Source organism: Jaculus jaculus, chromosome 5, assembly GCF_020740685.1.
Source record: "Jaculus jaculus isolate mJacJac1 chromosome 5, mJacJac1.mat.Y.cur, whole genome shotgun sequence".
Classification (NCBI taxonomy): domain Eukaryota; kingdom Metazoa; phylum Chordata; class Mammalia; order Rodentia; family Dipodidae; genus Jaculus; species Jaculus jaculus.
The window spans coordinates 81512121-81527173 of record NC_059106.1 but is presented as its reverse complement, the minus strand read 5'-3'; the positions used below and the strand labels follow the sequence as shown (position 1 = coordinate 81527173).

Below are 15053 nucleotides of genomic sequence, written 5' to 3'. Positions count from 1 at the left end.
ACATGGAAAATGTTAATAAAAATGTAGAAAAAAATATTTTAATAATCCTCTGAAAAAGTCAAAACTGCTCTTTTATAGGCAGGGAGGAAAAGAAAACTGAACATGCTGAGCAGCCGCTGTGGTTGGAATATCCAGGGCCACAAGTGCCACAGCAAAGAGTATCCCAGTCTCCCCACCCCCCCACCAACCTTTCCCTCCCGCCAGTCAAGAGCTTCGTCCCTGCTCTTCCACAGGCAACAAAAAGTTCCCAGACCAAAAGTGCCAACAGACATCTTTCTTAGGTACACCATAGTTGACCCCAAACTGTCCCCATCCAGTGACCTGGCCACTCAAAACCCTTAGCTGTGACTGGGATGTTAGGTTGAGGGCAGGGAGGAGGCGGCTGCAGGGTATGAGAGAATAAAAAGCTATTTGTATACATGAATACAATAAAATGTGGGTGACCAAAACACAAGCAACCCCCCAGCAAGAAAAACTACTTGGGGCTGGAGAGAGGGCTCAGCAGTTCAGGTGCTTGCAGGCAGAACCAAAGGGCCTGGCTTCCCTTCCCCTCCACGCCCAGTGCCACACCTGGTTTTGATTACCTGCTACCCTTGTAAATCAAAGTCAGATGAACAAAGCGGTCCATGTATCTGGAGTTGGTTCACACACACGTGGAGGCCCGGGGGTGCCCATTTATTTCTCTCTCTCTTTTATTGCAAATTAATAAATATATAAAAAAATTAAGAGTGGTATGGTGGCACATGCTTTTAATCTCTGCACTCAGCAGGGAGAGGTAGGAGGATCCCCATGAGTATGAGGCCACCCTGAGACTACAGAGTGAAACCGTGCCTGAAAAAAGAAACAAACAAAAAACTACCACTCTAGAACCTATGTGATGAAGATCTCATCAAAGTCATCCTTTTATTCATGAGACTTGAATGTAAATCCTGCCTATCAGTCTGAGTTAAGATGGTTGCCTTGAGTTCAAGGCCATACTGGGAATGAGGTTCAACCTGAACTACAGACCCCACCCAAAAAACAATCCCAGCATTTGGGAGGCTGAAGTAGAAGGATTACCCTGAGTTTGAGGCCACACTGAGACTACATAGTGAATTCCAGGTCACCCGGGGCTAGAGTGAGACTGTACCCTAAAAAACCAAAACAATAAAACAAACAAAAAAAATTCATTCTCTAATGACATCTTGACCTTTTATTTCAATAACCATTTCTGCCCTCCTGTCCACATCTGGAAGCTGCACAGGTACAAAAGTCTCCATGTTGTCCAGGAGGGCCTGCAGGATCCCACATAGAACCCCCCCTACCAAAAACACCCCCAGAACCTAGTGAAGCATTTCAGGTTTCCACCGCCTCCATCCTAACTCAGGTCCCTACAGCTCCTGCACTCAGCAAAGCCGAGTTTACTCCCAGACCCCCTGCCCTTGGGCTCAACTAAAAGACTCTGAAAAAAAAAAAAAATCCATTTTAGTCAAACTCTTCAGGGAGTCAGGGAACCCGCTAAGATCAGACTACCCATAGTAGGGCACAGGGCAGGGACTGCTGCAGAAGGGCAGGGCTGGTTTGCCACTATGACCTTAAAAGTGGCCCACGATGGCCACCTGATCAGGCCAGTTTTTCTGATGGAAGGACTGTCCTGTTGCACAGTCCATGTGTTCCCTGAATCACACACACAAAAATAATAAATTAGAAAAAAAATCCAGTTGATGCTGGAGGGCTGGCTGAGCAGTGAAGCGCTTGCCTGTGAAGCCAAAGGATCCCGGTTCGAGGCTTGATTCCCCAGGACCTAAGTTAACCAGACGCACAAGGGGGCACACACATCTGGAGTTCGTCTGCAAGGGCTTGCAGACCTGGCACCCCCATTCTCTCCCTCCCTCTCTCTCTCTCTCTCTCTGTCTCTCTCTCTTTCTCTCTCTCTCTCCCTCTATCTCTCTATCATTCTCAACTTAATAAATAAAAAAAACGATATTTAATAAAAAAAAATCCCCTTTGGAGATTGGAGCGGTGGCTCAGCGACAATTGGAGTTTGCTTGCAAAGTCCAAAAGCCTGGGGTTCAGTTTCTCTGTACCCACAAGACGTCAGGTGCACAAAGTGGCACATGAATCTGTAGTTCATTTGCATAGCCAAGAAGCCTTTGCATGCCCATGTTCACATGCTCTTCCTTTTTCTCCCACTCTCTGCTTGCAAATGAATAAGTAAAGAAAAGAAGCCTTCCTTTCCAAATGCTTCAGACTGGTTCCGCTCATAGGCCTGACCCCCATCCTGACATTCCTATTCTCTCCATCATTGACCTCCTCCTCTCCCAGCCCAGACCACCAACCTCTGCCCATGTAGGGGAGGCATAGACTTACCAACAGCAGGTCCAGGTGGAAGATCAAGGTCTGCGCGCTCTGTGAATGGGCAGCCTCGGGAGCAGCAGGCTAGGAGAAACCCACTGAGCTTCTGAGCGCTGGGCAGGACTTTTATGGTGCCTGGGCACAGGGCTCTGCATGTGATTGGCTCGCTGGCAGACCCCACCCCCTGGATCTCAGCACCCTATTCGAAACCCCCTTTTATCTCCAAAGTCACCCTTGTAGGAAAGCCATGTGCCTTGTCCATGTCACTACAGTCTTCGAGCACAATTTTACTGTGTTCATGTGACGCAAGAAATGTTGGCCATTGAGAGTTAAGTACACACTCTAGATTTGAACTCAAATGTTTTCGCTTTTCTGAGTTGACGCAGGGGATACTTCTGACTAGAGTTGGTACATCTATTTAGCTATCAAATTATCCAGTTTCCTTCTTTTCGATTTGAACATTTCATCAAAATACTGAGAAATCAATCAGGTCACCTTGGAAATGATGATAGTTCTTTTTTTTTGAGGTAGGGTCTCACTCTAGGTCACGTTGGAATTCACTATATAGCCTCAGGGTGTCCTCGAACTCACAGAATCCTTCTACCTCTGCCTCCACAGCTGGGATTAATGGCGTGCGCAACCACTCCGGGCAATCTTTTTTTTTTTTTTTAAATTATTTATTTATTTGAGAGCGACAGACACAGAGAGAAAGACAGATAGAGGTAGAGAGAGAGAATGGGCGCGCCAGGGCTTCCAGCCTCTGCAAACAAACTCCAGACGCGTGCGCCCCCTTGTGCATCTGGCTAATGTGGGACCTGGGGAACCGAGCCTCGAACCGGGGTCCTTAGGCTTCACAGGCAAGCGCCTAACCGCTAAGCCATCAATCCAGCCCCGGGCAATCTTTTTATTTATTTTTTTCAAAAGTTTATTTTTGTTATATAGCATGGACATTTTATTTTACACATAGGAACATAAAGCAATCTTTATTTCTGGCTTGTCATTTCTTGGCTCTGTAGTGGTTTCTGCGTCTTTTTAATTTGTTTATAATGTATGATTTCATCTTCTTTTTTTCTTCAAATTTTTATTAACAACCTCCATGATTATAAAAAAAAATCCTTTGGTAATACGCTCCCTCACCCCACTTTCCACTATGAAAGTCCATTCACCATCATATCCCCACCTCTTCTCAATCAGTATCTCTTTTATTTTGATGTCATGATCTTTTCCTCCTGTTATTATGGTCTTGTGTAGGTAGTGTCAGGCACTGTGAGGTCATGGATATTCAGGCCATTTTATGTCTGGAGGAGCATGTTGTAGGGATTCCTACAATTCCTTTGGCACTTACCTTCTTTCTGCCACGTCTTCCGCGTTGGACCCTGAACCTTGGAAGGTGTGATAGAGATATTGCAGTACTGAGCACTGTGGTCAGTTCTTCCCAGCACCATGATACTTTCTGAGTCGTTGCAAGGTCACTGCCATCTGGAAGGAGAAGATTTGCTTTGAAAAATGAGAGTAGCATTACTATAAGGGTATGAACATGAAGAGAAGTGCTTACTGGGCAGTGTGATAAGGATAGTATATCATTTAGGCAGACAGCACCGACGTTACCCTACTAGAGCTTATGACTACCCCTGCACAAAGCTTTTTTTTTTCTTTTCACGATTTTTATTAACATTTTCCATGATTATAAAAAATATCCCATGGTAATACCCTCCCTTCCCCCCACACTTTTCTCTTTGAAATTCCATTCTCCATCATATTACCTCCCCATCTCAATCATTGTACTTACATATATACAATACCAACCTGTTAAGTACCCTCCTCCCTTCCTTTCTCTTCCCTTTATATCCCCTTTTATCTTACTGGCCTCTGCTACTAAGATTTTTCCTTCTCATGCGGAAGCCCAATCATCTGTAGCTAGGACCCACATATGAGGGAGAACATGTGGTGCTTGGCTCTTTGGGCCTGGGTTACCAAACTTAGTATAATCCTTTCCAAAACCATCCATTTCTCTGCAAATTTCATAACTTCATTTTTCTTTTTTCTTTTTGTTTTTTATTTTTCTGTTTTTATGGGTTTGTATACTTTATTTTTTCATTTAATTTTTATTAACATTTTCCATGATTATAATAAAAATCCAATGGTAATGCCCTCCCTCTCCCCCCCACTTTCCCTTTTGACATTCCATTCTCCATCATATTACCTCCCCATCTCAATCATTCTACTTACATATATACAATACCATCCTATTAAGTACCCTCCTCCCTTCCTTTTTCCCTTTATGTCTCCTTTTTAAATAACTGGCCTCTGCTACTAAGTATTTTCCTTCTCATGTAGAAGCCCAATCATCTGTAGCTAGGATCCACATATGAGGGAGAATATGTGGTGCTTTGCTCTCTGGGCCTGGGTTACCAAACATAGAATAATCCTTTCCAAAACCATCCATTTTTCTGCAAATTTCATAACTTCATTTTTCTTTTTTCTTGTTTGTTTTGTTTTTTTCTTTTTTTATGGGTCTGTATACATTATTTTTTATTTAATATTTATTAACATTTTCCATGATTATAATAAAAATCCCATGGTAATGCCCTCCCCCCCCACACTTTCCCTTTTGACATTCCATTCTCCATCATATTACTTCCCCATCTCAATCATTGTACTTACATATATACAATAAGTACCATCCTATTAAGTACCCTCCTCTCTTCATTTCTCTTCCCTTTATATCTCCTTTTTAACCTACTGGCATCTGCTACTAAGTATTTTCCTTCTCACGCTGAAGCCCAATCATCTGTAGCTAGGATCCACATATGAGGGAGAACATGTGGTGCTTGGCTCTCTGGGCCTGGCTTACCAAACTTAGTATAATCCTTTCCAGATCCATGCATTCTTCTCCAAATTTTGTAACTTCATTTTTCTTTACCGCTGAGTAGAACTCCATTGTGTAAATGTGCCACATGTTCATTATCCACTTATCAGTTGAGGGACATCTAGGCTGGTTCCATTTCCCAGCTGTTAGAAGTTGAGTAGCAACAAACATGGTTGAGCATGTGCTTCTAAGGAAATGAGATGAGTCCTTCAGATATGTGTCTAGGAGTGCTATAGCTGGGTCATATGGTAGATCAATCTTTAGCTGTTTTAGGAACCTCCACACTGATTTCCACAATGGCTGGACCAGATTGCATTCTCACCAGCAGTTTAGAAGAATTCTTCTTTTTCCACATCCTCACCAACATTACGATCATTTGTTCTCATGATGGTAGCCAATCTGACATGCGTGAGATGGAATCTCAATGTAGTTTGAATCTGCATTTCCCTGATGACTAGTGATGTAGTACACATTTTTGGATGCTTATATGCCATTCATATATCTTCCTTTGAGAATGCTCTATTTAGCTCCATAGCCCATTTTTTGATTGGCTTGTTTGCTTCCTTATTATTTAACTTTTTGTGTTCATTGTATATACTAGATATTAATCCTTATCAGATACATACCTGGTGAAGAATTTTTTTTATTCTGTAGGTTGCCTCTTTGCTTTTTTCCCTGTATCCTTTGCAGTGCTAAATCTTTGTAATTTCATGAGGTCCCAGTGATTAATCTGTGGTTTTATTGCCTGAGCAATATGGTTGTATTCAGAAAGCCTTTGCCAAGACCAATATGTTGATGCGTTTCCCCTACTTTTTCCTCTAGCAGTTTCAGAGCTTCAGTTCTGATGTAAGGTCTTTAATCCATTTGGACTTATTTCTTGTGCATGGCAAGAGAGAAGAATCTATTTTCATCCTTCTACAGATATCCAGTTTTCCCAACACCATTTGCTGAAGAGGCTGTCTTTTCTCCAGTGAGTATTTTTGGCATTTTTATTGAATAACAACAGGTGGCTGTAGCTACCTGGACTTACATTTGGGTCCTCTATTCTGTTCCACTGATCTACATGTCTGTTTTTGTGCCAATACCATGCTGTTTTTGTTACTATGGCTCTGTGGTATAGGTTAAAATCAGGTATGATGATACCAGAAGCCTTATTTTTGTTGCTCAGTATTATTTTAGATATTGGAGGTTTCTTCTGATTCCAAATGAATTTTTGGATTTTTTTTTTCTATTTCCGTGAAGAATGCCTTTGGAATTTTGAGAGGGATTGCATTAAATGTGTAGATTGTTTTTGGTAAGATTGCCATTTTCACAATATTGATTCTTCCCATCCAGGAACAAGGCGTGTTTCTCCACTTTCTAGTGTCCTCTGTAATTCCTCACTTGAGTGTTTTAAAGTTCTCATCATAGAGATCCTTTACTTCCTTGGTTAGGTTTATTCCAAGGTACTTTATTTGTTTATTTTTTTGGTGCAGTTGTGAATGTGAGTGATTATCTGATTTCATCCTCTGTGTGCTTTTCATTAGCATATATGAAGGCTTCTGATTTCTGTGTATTTATTTTGTATCCTGCTACATGGCTGTAGGTTTTGATCAGCTCTAGCAGTTCGCTAGTAGAGTCTTTAGGGTCTTTTATGTATAGAATCATGTCATCAGCAAATAATGATAACGTGATTTCTTCCGTTCCAATTTGCATCCCTTTTATGTGTGTCACTTGCCTTATTGCTATGGCTGAGACTTCCAAAACTATATTAACTAAAAGTAGGGACAGCGGACACCCTTGTCTTGTTTTTGATTTTAGCGGAAAAGCTTCCCAGTTTTTCCCCATTTAGTAATATGTTGGTTGTAGGCTTGTCATAAATAGCCTTTATTATATTGAGATAGTTCCTTCTATTCCCAGTCTCTATAAGACTTTTGTCATGAAGGGATGTTGGATTTTGTTGAATGCTTTCTCTGTGTCTAATGAGATGATCATGTGATTTTTTTCCTTCAACCCATTTATATAATGTATTACATTTATAGATTTGTGTATATTGGACCATCCCTGCATCTCTAGGATAAAGCCTACTTGGTCAGGGTGAATGATCTTTTTGATATATTCTTGTATTCTGTTTGCCAATATTTTGTTGAGAATATTTGCATCTATGTTCATGAGGGAGTTGGTCTGTAATTTTCCTTTTTTGTTCTATCTTTGCCTGGTTTTGGTACCAGGGTGATGCTGGCTTCATAGAAGGAGTTTGGTAGAATTCCTTCTTTTTCTATTTCCTGGAAAAGCTTAAGAAGTTACGGTGTTAGCGGTTCCTTGAAGATCTGGTAAAAGTGAGCAGTGAATCCATCTGGGCCTGGGCTTTTTTTAGTTGGGAGATTATTGTTAATTGTTCTGATCTCCATGCTTGTTATAGGTCTATATAAGTGATTAATCTCATCTTGATTTAATTTAGGTAGGTCATATAGATCAAGGAAATCATCCATTTCTTTCAAATTTTCATACGCTGTGGATTATATGCTTTTATATTATGTCCCTATGATTTTTTGAATTTCTCTGGAATCTGTTGTGATGTTACCTTGTTCATCTCTGATTTTATTAATTGTGTCTCCTCTCTCTTTCTTTTGGTCAGATTAGCTAAGGGTTTATCAATCTTGTTTATCCTTTCAAAGAACCAACTCTTTGTTTCATTAATTCTTTGGATTTTTTTGTTTTTATTTCATTAATTTCTGCCCTAATCTTTATTATTTCTTCCCATCTACTGATTTTTTGGTTTGCCTTGTTCTTCTTTTTCCAAGGCTTTAAGGTGAAGCATTAGGTCGTTTACTTGTGACCATTCTAATTTCTTAATATAGGCACTTAAGGCTATAAATTTACCTCTTAGAACTGCCTTCATGGTGTCTCAGAGATTTTGGTATGTTGTGTTCTCATTATCATTGGATTCTGTAAATTTTTTGATTTCCTCATGACCCATTCATCATTTATTAGTGTATTGTTTAGTTTCCATGATTTTGTGTATGCTCTATATTCTTTCTTGCTACTAATTTGTAGTTTAATTCCATTGTGGTCAGATTGAATGCAAGGAAATATTTCAATTTTCCTGAATTTGTTAAGATTTGCTTTGTGTCCTAATATATGGTCCATGTTTGAGAATGTTCCATGTGGTGCTGAAAAGAATGTATACTCTGCAGCCTTTGGATGAAATGTCCTGTATACATCTGTTAGGTCCATTCCTTCTATGACCTCATTTAGTCCAGATGCCTCTCTGTTTATTTTTCTCCAGGATGACCTGTCAATTGATGAGAGTGGGGTGTTAAAGTCACCCACCACCACTGTGTTTGGTGTTATCTGTGACCTTAGTCCTAATAGTGTTTGTTTGATGAATTTGGGAGCCCCCATGTTAGGTGCATATATGTTTAGGATTGTAATGTCCTCCTGTTGGATTGTGACCTTAATCAATATAAAGTAACCTTGCTTATCCTTCTTGACTAATGTTGGACTGAAGTCTACCTTGTCAGATATTAGGATAGCAACCCCTGCTTGTTTTCTAGGTCCATTTGCTTGGAACACTGATTTCCAACCTTTCACCCTAAGATAATGTCTATCCATTGTAGAAGGTGAGTTTCTTGGAGACAACAAATGGTAGAATCCTGCTTTTTAACCCAGTCTGCAAACCTATGTCTTTTGGTTGGGGCATTGAGGCCGCTGATATTATGAGATATTATTGAAAGTTGTGTATTTATGTTTGCCATTTTTTTTGTGTGTGTGTTGTTCCGGTTCTACCTGTGCTCTCTTGTGTTAACTAGTATTTGAGTATTGCATGTTTTTTCTAGGTTCCTTATATGTGTGCTTTTCCTTTTCTTCAGCATGGAGGATTCTATCAAGTATTTTCTGTAGAGCTCCTTTTCTCTTCAAGCATTCCTTTTACCTGCTTCTGTCATGGAATATCCTTATATCTTCATCTATTTAAATGGAAAACTTTGCACAAGGAAAGCCTTTGATATTGTTCTCGTCCCATCACCTCTGGCTCCACTCTGCTCTTAGTCTGGTGGCAGCTCTGGCTTCTTGCACACTGCCTTTGATTCTGCACGCACAGCGCTGAACACGAACACCACCAGGCCATCTGCCTTGTGCTGACCGAGTGCTGGATGGGAAGAGAACAATTTACATGGAGAAAAGTTTAGCTGTTCACATGTCCTCATGGCCTGAGGGGCGGATTTGATGCTTGAGAATTAAACGTGGCACTTTTCGTGCTGCTTTAGGTGATCTAATCTTGCAAAATGCTTGTGCACTTCATGCAGAAGTAGGGTCGTTCCCCGCTGTGCCTTTTCTTGTGTCTGTTGAGCTCATCTGAGCGGGTGAATTTCCAGGTGCATCCTATCTCGTTGCAGACATAGGGTTTCTGCCCTGGACCAGAGAGAAGCAGCGGGTTAGCACTTCAGGAAAGGTGCGACGGGATGATCAGAGTGAACGGGGAAAAGGTTGTGCATGTTGTGGGGGAGAATAACGGAGACTGGGAATAGCAAAGAGGAACAGCTGGAGGTAACATGAGGTGGAGACACAGGAGACAATGTTTAAGGATGAAGAAAAGTCAAAGTAGGAGGACAAGTAGGGATCAACAATAGTCAATGAGGGGTCTGGAGAATGTCTTAGCAGATAAGGCACTTGGCTGCAACGGCCTAAGGACCCAGGTTCAATTCCCTAGGATCCCTATAAGCCAGACGCACAAGGTGACACATGGTGTGGAGTTCATTTGTTTTAGCTGAAGGGCCTGGTGCACCCATTCCCTCTTTGTCCCTCAATGAGGACTGGAATGATGGCTTACCAATTAAGATACTTATCTGCAAAGCCTAAAGACCCATGTTTGATTACATAGAACCCACATAAGTCAGGTTCACAAGGTGGCACATGAATCTGGAGCTCATTTACACTGGCTAGAGACCCTGATGAGCATTCTCTCTCTATTTGCCTATCTCTCTCAACATCTCTCTCACTCTAATGAATAAATACAGCATATTTTTAAAATAAAAAAGCTGTGCCTGGAATAATTGCTTAGCTGCTAAGGCACTAGCCTGCAAAACCTAAGGACCCAGGTTCGATTCCCTAGTACCTACATAAAGCCAGACACACTAGGGGCACATGTGTCTGGAGTTCATATTTAGTGGCTAGAGGCCCTCGAACACTCCTTCTTTTGTCTCCTCTCTGATAAATAAATAAATAAATAAATAAATGAATAAAGGCAGAAAGAAAGAAAGAAAGAAAGAAAGGAGAGAAAGAATGGAAGAAATAAAGAAGAAATGTAAAAATATTTAAAAAAGGAAAAAGCTGGGCATTGTGAATCACGCCTTCAATCCCAGCATTCAGGAGGCAGAGGTGGGAGAATTGCTGTGAGTTCAAGGCTACCCTGAGACTGCATGGTGAATTCCAGGTCAGCCTGGGGCACAGTGAAAGCCTACCATGAAAAAAATAAGAAAAATAAAATAAACATTAAAAAATCCAAATCCAAACAAAATAAATTAGAAATTGGTGATGCTTCCCTTGAGTTCTGGTACCACAGACTTAAAGAAGGCTGCAATAATTGCTAATTGATCCTAAAGCTTTGTAAAGACACAAGGCTGAAATCACTTGTCCCTCCCCCAGATACCTGGGCTGTCACTCACCTGTGTGTTTGCGCTTATGAACCTGGAGGTGGGAAGTCTTGCCGTAAGATTTCCCACAGTTCTCACATGTGCAGACGTAGGGCTTCAGTGTACTGGATTTATGAAGGAACTTCTGGCTCTTGGTCTTCAGCATCTGCTTTCCTGGGAAATGTCCATAGTTGTCCATAGAGAAACTTAACAGCTGTCCTTGGGCCAATGGCGAAACGTATTGGAATTCTGGATTCATGGCATGACCCCCACAGTGGGTCTAGTTGTACACAAAGGTGATAATCTGGTCGCTATTGAGTGTTTGTCCCATATTAGGAGTCATCTGACCTCCCTAGAAGCTCTGACCATCACTGGGGCTCATCATCTGCTCCCCATAGAGGGTGTGGCCAGCACTGGAAGGGGTCATCTGACAACCATAGATGGTCTGGCCACTACTGAGGCTTGTCATCTGGCCATAATGGAATCTCTGGTCACTACAGAGGCTTGTCATTTGGCCACCAGAGAGGGTCTGTTCACTACTGTGCTCATCATCTGGCCACCATTAGGGGTCGTCATCTCACTCCCATAGAAGGTTGGGCTAATACTAGGGGTTGTCACCTGGCTCCCATTAGCGGTCTGACTACCACTGGGGATTATCATCTGCTTCCTGTAGAGGGTGTGTCCATCCATGGGAGTGGTCATCTGGTCTTTATAGAAGGCCTGGTAACCACTGTGAGTTGTCATCTGGCCCCCATAGAGGGTCTGGTCATAACTGGGCATTGTCATCAGGACCTGATAGAGGGCATGGTTATCAGTGGGGGTTGTCATCTGACCCCCATAGAAGGTCTGGCCACGGCTGGGAGGAATTTTGTGTTTCTCAAATGCGTTCTGATGGCCATAAGCGGTCATCCCGTGGAGACCTTCACGAGCTCCTGGCTGCCCTCCACAGTCAGGATGACGTTCACTGGGCGTCTTCAGTTGCCTCCCAACCAGGCTGTTACTGTGGAGTTCATCTGCAGTCTCTGCGTCACTTCTGGTCTTCATGTGGCTCCCTTCATGGGAGCGCGTCACCATGCTGTCAGTGACTGTTGTCTTCTGGCAATCAGCTAGCAATGCCTTGAGGGTGTCATTGATGGTGGCCAATAATCTGCTGAAGCTTCACTTTCATCTGAAGTCTCACCTTGCTGGTTAACAGGCCAGGCCTCACTTAGTTTTACAAGGGTTTTACCAGGGCCCTTGTTAGCATTCTGGGTGAGAACTATCCCAGGAATGTTTGATGTTTCAGAAGTCATCCCTTCAGACCTCCCAGAGAGACTGCCTGGCTCTGAGTGGACTCAGGTTGGCTGCCCTCCACATGGGCAGGGCGGGGATTACAGGGCTGTGCCTCTGGCCCAGCTGTGTTTTGTGCCTGCCTCAAAGGTAGATCAGAATAGTCCTTGAGGAAAGTCTCAATGCTTTCAAGGGATTGGAGGAAGCCATTCCTCTTTTTCGGAAATGGTTTGGATCCACAATTGTGAAGCCTGTGGAAAAAGTTCAGAAATCATGGGTCAATTCTAGCTGGAAGTCTAGTCCTTATACCCTTCCTATCCCTATAGACCCCATTCCAGTGCACAGGACCACAAGTCTACAAGCCAGTGACTAACTCTCAACTGCTTCGCTGACTGCAACTATCTATCCAGTGTACTCTGCACTCCCAGAGAAACCACCTCTCTCTCCAAGCCACTCTGATCTGCCAGTGGTAATGGGTGACTAGAGGGCCTCATGAGTGTCCCACCTCTCCCTGCAGAGACCTCATCCCAGAGCCTAATCCAAAAATGAACTGCCTCCCCAAAGCCCTGTCCACAGACTCATTTAAAAATCTTTCAAGGGCGGTGCTTGGGAATCCAATATGGAGTAAAATCGGTGGAGCGCAGAGATGGGGCTCGGACGGGGCGCCCTGCACCGCCTATCCGGCGCGCCTCACCTGGCTGCCGGCTGCCGACTGCTCCCCGGAACCCTGATTGGCCCGGTTCTCCGTCCTTCCCCCCCCACCGGGGTGGGGGGAAGCAGCGACCCGGGTCCTGGGCTCACCACTGGCGGCCCCCTCCCAGCACTGCCTACGGCCCCGAGGCGCGCTTGGCTTAATCTTTTTATTTTATTTTTATTTTTTATTTTCTCCGGCTCTCCGTCCCCCCCCCCCCGCACTTTTCGGAGGTTTCCACCTCCCCCCCACACACACAATGAAGAGATCCCAGATCTCACGTCATTCGCCCGCTCTGGGAACCGTTGCCGCGGGCTCTGGAAGCTTGCACACGCTTGGGGCTCGTCGGTGCACCCCCTTTTTCCCCCTCCCAGATCCTCATCCCCAAGCTGCGGGGCGGACTCCTCGTTCCCCCCACACCCTCCCCCACACACTCCATTGCTTTGGCTCGGCGGCGGGCCTCCTTCCTCATCCTCCCCCTGTACCATCACCATCAGCACCAAATCGGGAGATGTGGAAGATGGGCAAAAAGGGAGGGTGAGTGGCCGGGAACATGAAGGGAGCCGAGCTGCCCTCCGAGGGACAGGCGTCTAGGTGACCAGGAAAATGACCGAAGCAACCCACCCGGACGATGACAGCTATATTGTGCGAGTCAAGGCTGTGGTTATGAGCAGAGATGACTCCAGCGGGGGATGGTTCCCCCAGGACGGAGGCGGAATCAGTCGCGCGGGTGGGTAAGGTCATGCACCCCGAAGGCAATGGACGCAGCGGCCTTCTCATCCATGGTGAACGACAGAAAGACAAACTGGCGGTGCTGGCCTGCTTCGTCAGAAAGGACTTGGTGTACGCCAAAGCCAACCCGACGTTTCACGGCTGGAAAGTTGACAACAGGAAGTTGGGACTGACGTTCCCAAGCCCCGCCAACGCGCGAGCCTTTGACAGGGGCGTGAGGAAGGCGATGGAAGACCTTATGGAAGGCTCCACAACGTCATCTTCCACGATCCATAACGAAGCTGGGCTTGGTGGTGATGACGATTTTACAACGGCCACAGACAGTTCTTCGACCTCCCCTCAGAAGAAGGAGCAGCACACGCGGACCATCTCGTCCCCTACATCCTGAGAGCACCGAAGGATTTACACCCTCGACCCGCACCCCCTGGACCATGTCTCCCCGAGCAGCGCTCGCCCCGGCCGCGCCCGCCGCTGAGCCGGCTGGAGGACGAGGTGGCGTGCATCGACCCGCGCGAGCGGCTCTGACGACGGCTGCGAGGACGAGCGGCTCTGACGACGGCGGCGAGGACGAGCGGCTCTGACGACGGCGGCGAGGACGAGCGGCTCTGACGACGGCGGCGAGCACGAGCGGCTCTGACGACGGCGGCGAGCACGAGCGGCTCTGACGACGGCGGCGAGCACGAGCGGCTCTGACGACGGCGGCGAGGACGAGCGGCTCTGACGACGGCGGCGAGGACGAGCGGCTCTGACGACGGCGGCGAGCACGAGCGGCTCTGACGACGGCGGCGAGGACGAGCGGCTCTGACGACGGCGGCGAGCACGAGCGGCTCTGACGACGGCGGCGAGGACGAGCGGCTCTGACGACGGCGGCGAGCACGAGCGGCTCTGACGACGGCGGCGAGGACGAGCGGCTCTGACGACGGCGGCGAGGACGAGCGGCTCTGACGACGGCGGCGAGGACGCGGACCGGCATAAGCGCGCTTCGCCAGGGCCGACGCGCCGCCCGAGCGCGACTACAGCTTCCCGTCACAGGAGTCCGCGGTGGGGCTGCTGGATTTGGTAGAGCACTGTGCTTGATTTTTTATTTTTTATTTTCCCCAAGAGCATCGCAGACTCTCTCTCCTCCGGCTTGGGCTTGCCTGTTGCCGGCAAGCGGTAGGCTGCGAGGAGGCGTGATGAAAGAAGGTTGAAACGCCATGGGAAGTGACACTGTCCCCTGCGGCTAGCTCCTGCGTGGGGGAGGCCCTGTCGTTAGCGCATCTTCACCTACCCCGCCCCGGGCATCTGTTGGATTTATTCACTGATGCAAAGCATTTACACCTTGAAAACGATTGAGAATTGACCCTTGACTTGTGAAAATCAGGGAAAAAAAATTCCTAAAACTACATTTGTACATCACCCGTGTGCTTATGAATTAGTTGGTAGACGTTTTCACCTCTTGGGATGACTGGTTGGAGTAATCTGGTGTGGAAGAGAACAGAGAGTTGCCCTTCTAGATAGATGGATGGGAGGAATTCCATGCCAGGAGGATGTGTAGAAATGCCTC

At 45.5% G+C, this 15053-nt stretch overlaps 1 pseudogene; it reads left to right on the top strand.

Annotated features, from left to right (window-relative positions):
- The first annotated feature begins 13210 nt into the window (after positions 1-13210).
- LOC123460585 lies at positions 13211-14032 on the top strand (annotated as a pseudogene).
- Positions 14033-15053: the final 1021 nt, after the last annotated feature.